Here is a 12,320-nt window from a genome sequence, read left to right as displayed (position 1 = left end):
AAGAATGATTTGTGCTTGCGGAAGAAAACATAACCTATTCCTGCTCTGGTGTTGACTTTCTGGGGATCTTGGGAAAAGTTACATTGTCTCTCTATGTCCCACTACTGAACTTGTGCAGTGGGGAATGGCATGTACCTCACAGCACCCGTTAAAACTTGAAAGCATGACCATGACGCTTATATAAGGTTTGCTGACGTGTAAGCACATGTAAGCTGCCATGTAAGCCTTTACCTTAGGATTCTAAATGCTCTCTGCATATTGTTCCTATAGCATTCTAGGACTGGAAAAACAAAAAATAAAACATCTGAAACACAGCTAAGTAAATTGTTCTCATCTTTGAGCAAAGACACTCCCAAACAGACAGCAACAGAAGAGCAGAGAGCCTTCACAGTCTCCTCCATTGCACCCCATATGGAGGGCTGACCAAAAAAAATTCCATGAAGGTGTAAGGGGTGGAATATGACATCTCAAAGTTTGACAGCAGCATACATGTTCATGCCACACTGAGTTGGTACAATCCTGAAATGGACAGCAGAGCTTAAACAAAACTTCTACTTAGGAGTATAAAGAATTATTACAGTATAAAAATTATCAACATCTATTATCCGATTCTGGATGTCAAATGGAAGCATTCTAGGAAGGACTGACAGCCATACAAGTTTTACAGGCTTTACTACATCCTCAATTGTTCTAATGGCATGGCTTTAAGGAGGTCAATATTTTTCTGAACCAGAGAAACATTCAACCATGTATCTCAGAGCATCAGTTTGGTTGTCCTGACAATGCCTCTGAAGGAAAATCTTTACACAAGACGGAGAGCAGAGTGTCCAGTAGCAGCACAGCCCACCATAATGTTAGTTGTAGTCTTTCCTCTTTTGTGCAACCAGCAGAAATATGACTGTTTCATGCTTAACAGAAACTTGCTCTATGCCACTCAAATACTTTTGGGGCCATTGGTATTTTACTGGGAGTAATTGTAATACACTACCAACTGGATTGGGACATCAGTGATAGCTCTAGTTTTATCCAAGGAGATACCTAGCTAGTGAGGGTGGTATGTTATTGATTTGAACGCAGTGATAGCCATGGGTTTTTGTTGTGTCTTGGATACTACATTTGTCTAGTGCTATGAAACGTGAGGACTGATAACCTATGTCATCTCACGCCTCCCAGACGTGGCAGGAATGCCAGAAAAATGTAATCCTAGTGGCACATTGTAGTGGCACATTTCACTGAGGTCAGTTAATTGTAGCAGTTTGGCTGGTGATAACAGAGAACCGGAATTCAGTCTGCAGCACTCCATTGGTTTAGGAAAGGTCAGTTTTATTCTATGTTTTATGTCCTGTGCTTTAAAACCACAAGATAAATGCAGTCACTGAAAAGTGTGGGCTAAATTCAGCCCTTTCATAGTTACAGTGCTAAATGCAAGCCTGATGTATGTAGCAGCCTCTGTTCATCTCTCCCTCTATATATGTATATGTGTGTGTGCACATGCACATAGTTGATATGTATATAATCATGCCTTCTTTACATGATCTAACACATCTGTGACTGCGGAAGTGTCTATGCTTAGATGCGTATGCAGACACATGCAAATCCCTTAAAGTTAGATCAATTGGAAGGCAAACTCCTAACTGAAAGGATATTATATGGTTAAGGTGCATTCTCTCTAGTAACTAACTGTTTAAAAACAAGACTGGAGCAACAACTACTTTGGCACAAGCTTGTTGTTTTAAGTATGTATCCTTACTACATAGTACTTGCAATAATAAAAACACATTCATGGGGTTTATCAGTCATTATTGTTAAACTGGTACACAATCCTCCAAAACACAGATTTTCTAGCGGTAAAGATATCCAGCTCTTATATAAGCAAACAACCACATGAGGAGAGCAAAACCAAATACACAAAACACAAGTAGCTAAAAGTGTACACATAGACAATGCATTTTTATCCTCCTTCAACAAAGTATCTTCTAAGCAGGATTTCCTAAATGCAGGTAGCCCATTCTGAAGCTTGCACAGCATTGTGGAATCTTCAAGGCTCTCTGAAGACATCTAATCGATGGAGTTTCCATGGATTAGTTCTTCTAAATCCCTTTTGTAACTTTTACCAGGGATTAAGCAAGCAAGGCATTGAAGAAAGCACTGTATGAGGCTGTATTCTGTCCCAGAAAAATCTTCCCTTACTAAAATCTGCTCTCTTCCATAAAAGTCAAGGAAGAGTAGGTACATAAGTGAAAATGGAGGCTAATTCTGTTAACATATTCTGTGCTATCATCTCCAAAACAGATATATGGAAATACAATCAAGTTTCACCTTAACATTTTCATTTTGTGGGCAGAATATGCTCACAAGTCATTCTAGCAGGAAGGAAGGACACTGAAGCAGGTGCCCTGCAGTAAAAGATTCTTTACAAACTTCAGAATACCTACAACAACTAAGTCTAGGTGGGTGTCACTCTGCCCAAAGGACAGTTGCTGGCCGCCCTAACACCTTCTCCCTGCCTGTCACTGGGGCTTACATCTGGGTCTCCTACCTCTCCTTACATTCCTTGCTCCAGCTGCTCTGAGTGCAGGAGCCCTCTCTGGTGACTTTGCTTTCCATCCCACCAAAAGTTATCCTGATAACTCACCTGTGACACAGCTTGGGCAGTGGTGGCATCCACCTTCCCAAGTGCTGTCATGTGGACCTGTGAGCAATGGTCAGGTTCAAGGACGAGCCCTTCCCTGAGCATGCATACAGCATGCTGAGACACCGCCAGGCAGTTCCTGAAGTGCCCCTCCACTCATTCAAACTCCAGGCAAAGAAAAAAAAAAAAAATCCTTCCTCCCACACTGGAAACTCCTCGGCTTTACAATAAGCCTCCTTACACATGCCTTTATTCTGTGCCAGCCCACAGGCACAGGAGCTAAACTTGCTAGAATAGGGTGACACAGGAGACCACTACAGAAACTGTTTACCCATGAACTCAGCTAAAGGACATCCTCTCTGAAAGGCAACTCAACAAAGAGAAGAAAAGCCAAATCTTACCTGACAGCCGAAATCCCCAGGGATGGTGCCTACCACTTTTCGTAGGTAAGCTCTATCTGTTATGCATAGTCATAAATGCATGCACGGACACTGGTCCCAGCTTAGAAGTGGGAAAATTTGAAGGGGAAACCCTCCAAAACTTGTCGAAATTACTCTGCCTAGGGATGGTAGATCTTATACTAAGGTAGAAAAAGGAAAATGTGTAAGGGTGGAGGAACTGCTTTTGTCTCTTTTTTTTGTTTGCGCGTTTAGTATTCATCTGCACCCCCATCCTCCTCCACCCCACCTCCTTACTTTTTTCTTCCTTTCTCCCCTCCTATCATCTCCAGGACACTGGACACACAGGCAAACCAGAGACGGCAGCTGCCCTAGCTGGAAATCCCAAAGAGCATCTGAACCCCCACTGGGGTATTTTTCTTTGTAATTTGCTGTAAGTTTGATGGGGCACGTGACAAAGCTTTGTGGAGAGGAAAAAACCAACCAAACAAACAAAAAACCCCCCAAAACCTGTCCTGAACTTCTTAATTGCTTGCTCCCAGGAAATGAAAGACTTCAAGTGGAAATGGACCAGAAAACAAAAAAAAAAGGTATTAACCCTATAAATTATTCTTCCTTCCCCCTTCTTCCTCCCTCCTATCCTCTGCAGTGGGATATGTTCCCATGGTAGTTAAAACCTCACTGACATTGAAAATGGTGCTGTGCCAAACAGTGCCTTGGAGCAGGCTTCTGCTTTCCTAGGTTTAATACAAATTATCATCCATTCCTTCAATATATCTCCATTTCGGGTGCTTAATGCTGCTGGAATTTTATTACAGTGCACACAATTCACATTTTGTACTTTAATGTGTTTTATCCTTACTTGGTGAGTTTGGAAACTTGGAAATCTCTTTCCTTCTTTTCTGAAAGATATCAAGGTGCTTAATAGTTCTCAGGAATTACTGATTAGGAGAATTAGTGATTATGAGTTCTTTCAGCCTCTTTCAGAGAACAACTTCCAGACTGTTTCCTTCAATCATTAGGAAAACTGAGTTTACACAATACAGGAACTGTACTAGTTTTGCCTAAACTGTAATTTTCGTCACTGACCTGGTCTCCTCCAATGATTTCTGAAACAGACTCCAATTCTTCTGCCACTGGTAGCCTTCACCACACTGTCCCTTAAAATAGGTGAGGCTCATGTTCAAAATAATGAATTCTTTATATAAATCGCTTTCACATAATTCTCCAAGACACCATTATGCTACAAATCATATCAATAAACATGAGGTCATGGTCCTCTTCCCTTACAGGAAAATACCTAAATTATGCTTTCATGCATTTTAAGATGAGGTAATGCTTTCAAGAATGAGACCCACAAGATTTAGCGCAATTTTCTCCTCTTTCCTGGATGTTTGGTTCATTGCAAAACCTCAGCTTTCTATCACAGTTGGGCTTTTACTGGAATCTCTTTATGGAGTCTTCTCTGACTTCTTTATAGGTGTAGATAATATCTTAACTAGAACATCATCAAAACCACTCTGGGGGAGCTATTTTCCATTATAAAAGTTTTCTTACACTTTCCAAAAGAGTATCATCATTCCTTTATGAGCTAATTATAGCAGTTCCTCAGAACCAGTCATGTTTATGTCTGCTACAATACTTTCCCAGATGCTCAGAGTAAATGAATACAAGATTCTCACTAAAACTCAGTGAGTTCATCTGGCAGAGAAAAAAATGTCATCCAGGTAGGCATTTATTAGTCTTCAAGATCATGGATATTGGACGGAAAGGTGATACAGTGCATCATCTACTACAATTTACTAACAAGAACTGAGACAGGGGAAACAAATCTCTACAAAATCCCATATAGGACATGACACCTCTTGCATTTCAGTTTTCAGTGCCTTCCACAGCAGAGCTGTTCCAAGCACAATGATTGAAACTTATTGAGAGGCTGCTAGACAATCAATCAAATAAGAAAGGTTTTGCTTTCCCATAGTCCTAAAAGAAATGTCTTATATATACCCATTCTGTAATTGAAACAAAGGTTTAAAGTGGCTAGGGGACAAAGAACCAGACTAAAAGCTTGTTTCTCAAGGACCATTTCTATTTTCTTTGCATTCCTACTTTGTATTAGTTACAGAAAATTAGAAGCCAGACCACCTTCATTTCTAAAGCACAAGGTTAAAATAATTAAGTTAACAAAGCCGAGTCTAGCCATAGAGAGTAGCTGTGATGAGTAACCTTGGTTCATAGTTGTATCAATACACTAACAACACAGAAGGCTTGTGGGTCAGTCTTTAAACCATCCAACAACAACAGATCTGGCTGTTTCTTCTTCAAGCACATTTCATGAGCAAATGCTAACATTGTAAAGTCTCAAATACCCCACCCCCAGCATTCAGAAGAATAAAGCTTTTTTGCTTTGGAAAATACATTTTGTTAAAACATGTTTCAATGGACTGATTTAAATTATAAGGGCTTGCTTGCAAATATAAACTTTACACTGAAATCTGAATACACACATTAACAGCTGCAAATAAATATTTGGTTTTATCCAATAGAAGGCATATATTGACTTTTTTAAAAAAGAAACCCAAAATTAATAAACAGGATTTTGATATACCACATCACCTTAAAATCTGAACTTAAAATTATTTTATGGTCTTAATACTGCATTGCAAAGCAAAGCCACATAGAAACTCTTGGTAGAATGAGTCCTCAGGTCCTCAGATTAACACTTGGCCAAATACTCCTTTATTATTTTATTTGTGCTAACACATAAATAATCCAACCCTGAGATGCTCTCCTATGCCTGGAACAACTCAGTCATGGCAGCAACTGCTTGTGGCCTGGTGTTTTCCTACTGCAATGATCTCCTAAACCCCTGGAGAGCTCACTGCAGGAACTAAGATGCATCAGATAAGACTGTGGCCAAATTAGAAATAATAGCCATGTTTGAAGGGGAGGAATTGAATCATTCTTGTTTGATGAAGGTCATGCAGGAAAAACTCAAACATATCCACATCTCTTGAATCCTTGTCCAGAGAGCAGAAAGCTCAAGGCATCACACCACTGTTGAGTCTAGAAATGCAGCTGCCAGAATGAAGGGAACTTAGAAAGCGTGATGACTTGGAAGAAACTGTTTCTTTCAAAAAACAACTCTGAGTACTTAAATTGTAGCACAATTTAACTCCTGTAATTTTGAAAAAAAATATTTCTGCTAGCTGTGATCCTTAGGTAAATGTGTAGCTTGGAGCCAATGACAAGAAGATAAAATAAAGATGTTTACAGTTAGCTGATAAAGCAATCCAGTTTCACTCTATAACTGTAATTGCGTTAGACATGTTATTCTCTTGCTATGGATTGGTTATTTCTTGTCAATATTTTTCCTCTTCTTTTTGTTGCCAGTCCTAAGAACATACTTGGTAAGAACGTAACTGACTAGAAAACCCACTATCAGAACAAACCTTGCAAACCCATTCCACATCAAAGAACCTTAAACAAATAATACAATTCAGTTGTTAGAAGCATTCTAGGATTTCCATGAAAATTTCAGGCATAAGGATAGTGTTTCCTTTCCCAAATCAGGACTTCCAGATCTAGTCTCAAAAAACAGTTTTCTTACCAAAGCACAGCAAAAGCAATGGAAAACTGTTCTATGTTTTTCTATACTCACACAACTTGTTACTGGCATAGCCGTAGGCTCTTCTGATTAGTCTCATTACCCTGAGATGCTCATCAACGTATTCTTGACATTGAGAGTTTCAAACCCTTTCATGAGACTTCAGGAAGAAGAATTTTCAAGAACAGCACTTGGCAGTAAATGCAGTTACTGCACTCTGACCATAGAACACCACCACCTTTTCTGTGTGTGTTCTCCATACTGGGTGCCTGAGGTAACGTATAGGAGTGTGCTGAATGGCTCAAATTACCTTGAAGCACTTGCAGAAGATAAATAGTCAGGTGAAAGAGCTAGGAGGTTTTTCTTCCTGAATGATTAGTAATCCCCACCCTGGTTATGGATCCAGACAGGTTTTGAGTAGAACTTTCAAGAGAAGAGATGTAGTGTGTACTTATATAGCACTACACTTTGCAAAGACCCCAATAGGTCCTGTAAAACCCAGCTCCGAGGGGGTATAACAAGAAGGATGAATGAAAGATGTAATGACATGGCACATCTCTTCAGGGCAGGAAGCATTTGTACCTACTGGAGCTTTGGGGAGAATTTTAATTTAGTAGAACATAAGAAGAAAAACTGGAATTTGTCCAGCCACTAAGGATTAATACCATTAATCTTAATAAAATCCTGCAGTGCTTTCTGTAATGTAGATAAGTTCTTTGAAGTAGTTTTAAACCCAAAGATTTTGGCTAGAAATGTGGAAAGAGAAGGTGTAAAGAACTTAACAGAAGAGTTTATTACACAGAAAGTGTTGAATTTGTAGAATGCAATGCCTTTGGCAAGCACAGTAATAAACAATTGCCATGTAAAAAGGATTGTGAAGGGATATAATTTACCAGCATCAGCAAAAACTCACTACAAATGAAGCCATCATGCAGATCAAACAGGAACCTTCTGCTTCATATTTCCTGGCTGCAGGCAAGCAGATGTTGCAGTAACGTTTTATCTGTATCAGACTTCCAAACCATTACAACCACAACAATTCCAGGTTATTTAGTTATTGGGTGTGACACCAGCCATCAAAATCTTAGGTAAAACTTCAGAATCAGACCTTTTCTCCCACGGCTCATGGATTAATACAATGTCAGTATCACTCCATGGTTGTGAAGCTGTTCAACAAAGAAGTTGGCTTTGTCAGTTTCCATCTTGGCATGTCATGTTTTTGGGATTCCATTGTGGAGTGGTTAAAAATCTCCCTTGGATCATGTGAGATGTCTACCCCAGAACTACAGACTCCATCAGTCAGGGTAGCACCTGGAAGTTACACATCTGACCGTCAAAGTTATTTGCTGTTCTACCCCTGCATGAATCACTGATAACATACAGGGAGTCCATTGCATGAGGGTTAACTTTGATTTCCAGAGGATTTTGGTGAGATAATTGAAAAAAAACATTAAAGAAAGCATTGCAAAATGGAGTGTCAAGAGTTCTCAGAGGTTTCTCTCTTCAGTGAAACATTTTAAGTGGTTTTAGGCAAGAAGATTTTCCTGAGCAATTGAGAGTAATTTGAACACCTGGAAAATGCAACATTTAATTGAGCTGCTACCGATTGTGCATCGTGGCCTCCTTTATGTTTTAGCAGAACCCCAGGAGAGGCATGCTTATGTGTGGCCTCATTAGCAGATTGACTGCTTCTGCTCTGTGTTTTATTGCTCATCTCTTCCCATGGGAACGTCTTGCTGTTCAAAGAGCTCCAGAGAGTGGTGATTTTCAAAGACAAGTGCATTCTTTACCTTGGTAGCCACTACCCTTTGTGAGATGGAGTATTGAAGGAAAAGAGTTTTTGTTTGCTACTCCGGTTGTGTGCTTCACTGTGGGCAGCTGTGAATCTATGGACCAAAGAATTCCACAACATGGAGTTATTAAGTGCTTGGGACAGACCGGCTGCAGGCTTATAGGCAGTTCCCTTAGAAGAGATATGACCTTATTTTACTTTCATACTGGCAATGATCCCAACTAATGTCTTTTTAATCACTGCCTGGTTCAAATTTCCTTACATTTCTGCCATTCTGAATTTAAGACGGGACAAATAAACGCTGGGACTTCACAACTTAATGCCAGATATGCAGCTGATGCTTTTCTGTATTTTGAAATATGTTAATTTTTAAGTTTCAGGAAAACAGCATTTGAGGGCACAGTTGATCCAGAAAATTTGTATGAAGCCATTCCGAATGAGTTGGCTGAAGAACTCTCCGAAACTTTGATGAATGTGGGTAATAAAATGTAAAAAATGGGGATTTTTTTTGACAGCTGTAAGATACTTTTTTTTTGAAATTATATACAGTGAGCAAAGAAAGTAGCTAGATGTCAATACTAGTCCACATAATGGACAAGCAAAATCTTTCACTGAAGAATAACAGTATACTTATCAATATAACTTTAAGAAAATTTATTTCACTTAATGATGTCCCATTTTAACAGATTACTTCTGTGCTTAATAAGGAGAACACTGTTAAGATAACACGTTTCACTTTCTCTGGAAGCATTAGTCAGTCTGTGTTACTGTGGCTAATTGTAATACAGACCACACTCAATCAGCACGGTCCGTATAAGTTTGACTGAAAAGTATGCAGATGATGGATGTTGAAATACTGGTCATCATTAAAGAAGGATGTTTATAATGAGGCCTTCCACAGATTCATTGAGTCACACAGCATTTAATATGGAATTTATCAGTGATGTGAAATAAAGTGCAGACATCTGCTGGTAAATGTAGCAGGGAATTGGATACCAATAAACGCAAGCATGGCTCACTAACACATACCAAGCAGGGCTGACAGATAACATGGTGATTCAATATATAACAGCTTTACTGGATTTGAATCAGAGTTTGAAGAAGCTACAGGTCATTTGCAGTCTGGTGCTTAAACTGAAAGCTGGGCTCCAAAACAAAATTTGTTTTATAGAGGAAAAAGAAACACAGCAAACAGGATACCACAGAATTATATTTATGTTGTACAGTTGTCTTCACATTGCAACATCCACATTGTTCATTTTATGACAAGAATTTCTAATAATTTTGAATACATATTTACTGTATAATACACTTTACCAAGAGGCACTTCCAGTAATTCTGGCAAAAAGGAGCTTCATTATAGTGTCTAACTTACAAAACAGTAAAAATAAATAATGTTTATCTAAAAGATTTTTTTTCCTGTACAGAATCTATTTTGTACAAAACATTTATCAGCTATTAACTAAATCACTTAATGAATACTTGTGAAGAGAATATATTAAGTATTGCTACATGTATTGAGTGCAAGATACAAGTGAAAGGAAAAGAATTATTGTTTATGAAAATCACCTAAAAATACAAGGCCTTGTTCCTGAAGTGTTTAAAAAGGAGAAGCTTGGTTACAACAGTATTGACAATATATAAATATAAATTAACATACGTAGTACTTGGTGAAAAGAACACTGTGTTAAAAACTGGTGTGTACAAATCCTGAACAAGACGGCACTTTTCTGCATTGCCACATTGGCTGGCAGTTCTTTTTTAAAATATTGCTTCAAAAGAATTATAAAGGTACACAAAATCCTTTTCAAATAGAGCTGTATAAAATTACATTCCTCCCCCTTTTCTCTCACTTTTTGAAGTGAAAAAATTAACTAATTTTGAAGTACATGGGTGATTTGAGGAAACATGCTACTAGAGCTGAGTCTGAATGAACATTATGAAATAATTCTGTCTCAAGTGTGGTGCCTCAAGGTCCCAAGACAGGAGTCAAACCTCATAGGATATAATGCAAAGTGACCAAATTTCTCAGTGTTTTCTGAAGGAATAAAACATTGGTCGGCCTTTTGGGAATGTGAAAATAATTTGTATGATTTGACCCCAAAAGGTGGTGATGGGTCAAGCACTTCGATTATATCGATACACACAAAATTTTCATTCAGAAAGGGTTATGACCTTGCTGGTTTAATTTCTTAATTACTTTCACCAAAATTTTTTGTTGTTTTGTTTTTTTTTTAAAATCACTACTTCTAAGTGAGACACATTCTTGCATATTGTTACTCAGATGACCAAACTGTGTTAGAAAACAATTATTTTTGAAAGGTACTACTTCCACAAGTAGAGGCAAAGGTTCAAAATGTGTTTCTGGTGGAAAATGTCCTAGATGTTTTTCTATCAAAAGCACTAAAAATAAAAAAACTGCCACCCATAAGCGAAAATGTTAATCTGTTAAAGAAACATCACCTACAGTATGAATCACATTTTTTTAAAAGTGAACTTAAATTACTTTTCATCATGCACGTATGTTATACTGATTACTCAAGAAAAGAAGACTTCACTTTAGAAAAGTAATGACCAAATGTGTCTGACATGGTTGAAATATTAAAAACAACATCAAGGCCATATAGCAGCTATTAACGTCGTCTTTGATACTTTAGGATACCAAATGCAGTACTGTATAAAGGTTTACAAACATCTAAAAATGAAAATTTTGCATTCAAATACAGATTTTCATCATGTGTTGGAATCAGGCTGGAGTTTTGAAAAGGAAGGATAGTTTTAACTAATGATAGGCTTTCTACCTTAAGCAGTAGGTACATACATGACAAAACCCTCACTGTGTTCTCTCTGATCAGATTACAGACTTTTATTCTTCCCTGTTTTATGGAAAAATAAAACAACAAAACCCCCAAATCTCAATCTCCTCTAAATAAAAAGAAAAAAAAAAGAGCAATCACTAATTCACATTAATTGTTTTTAAGTGTTATCTGGGGTAAAGGAAGATGGTATTGAAAACCAGAGCATCTAAGCCCACTCTCACAGGGCTACTGCTGTAAGGAAGCCACAGCAAGGTGGGTGTAGAGTTGTATTACATTTATTATAAGGTATCTCTCCAGCTACTTCCACAACAGCCCTCTGAAATTCGGCATTTGTTCATTACCTCCTACCAGTTACTACCCCTGTGTTGTGCTGCCTAGGACCCCTCGTGATTAACAGGCCAACCAGTGCAAGCACTGCTCCCTCTGTGAGCTCAAGGAAAAGCAAGATAACACATGCCTGCCTTGCTGGAGACACAGCACGTGCTGTGTTTTGCTTGTTTGATCTGATTCATATGGCTTTTGAAGGACAAGGACAATCATAAAAGGATATATGGTCTACAAGTATAATGAAGTCCTTTATGTCTGTACTTACACTTCCACATAGACAGGAACCCAAAATATTTGGGTTTCCTCATCTAATTCAACTTTGGGATGTGCTACTTTCCATGCCGGCAGATTTCAGCGGTGCTCCTGGAGGCACATATGCCATCCATGGCAGAATAAGTCTCGTCTATTGTCCCATTTCCACACCTCGGATATAATACAAGCATGGCTTTAGAAGAAAGAAACAACTGGCACATGCTAGCCAGCTGAAAAGCTCAACTGAAATAAATATAATGTTGTTTTCTTCTTCCTCTAGCACCAAGAAAAGTAATCTTTAATGAGGGAGAATTAAACTGTTTCAGTCCAAAATCCTTCTCAGTTTACTATATCCTTCAGCTCAACAAACCATGGCCAAGGCTGGTTGGTTAAACCTGAACTCACCACCTCTGAGGAGGAACAGTTTTACATATGCAAGCAATTGGGGTAATTTTTGCATACATCTCAAGTGATGTTGAAAAGCTTTCAAACT

The sequence above is a fragment of the Phaenicophaeus curvirostris genome, chromosome 1, assembly GCF_032191515.1.
Source record: "Phaenicophaeus curvirostris isolate KB17595 chromosome 1, BPBGC_Pcur_1.0, whole genome shotgun sequence".
In the NCBI taxonomy this organism is placed as follows: domain Eukaryota; kingdom Metazoa; phylum Chordata; class Aves; order Cuculiformes; family Cuculidae; genus Phaenicophaeus; species Phaenicophaeus curvirostris.
The sequence above is the reverse complement of the archived record's forward strand: the minus strand, read 5'-3'. Positions refer to the sequence as shown.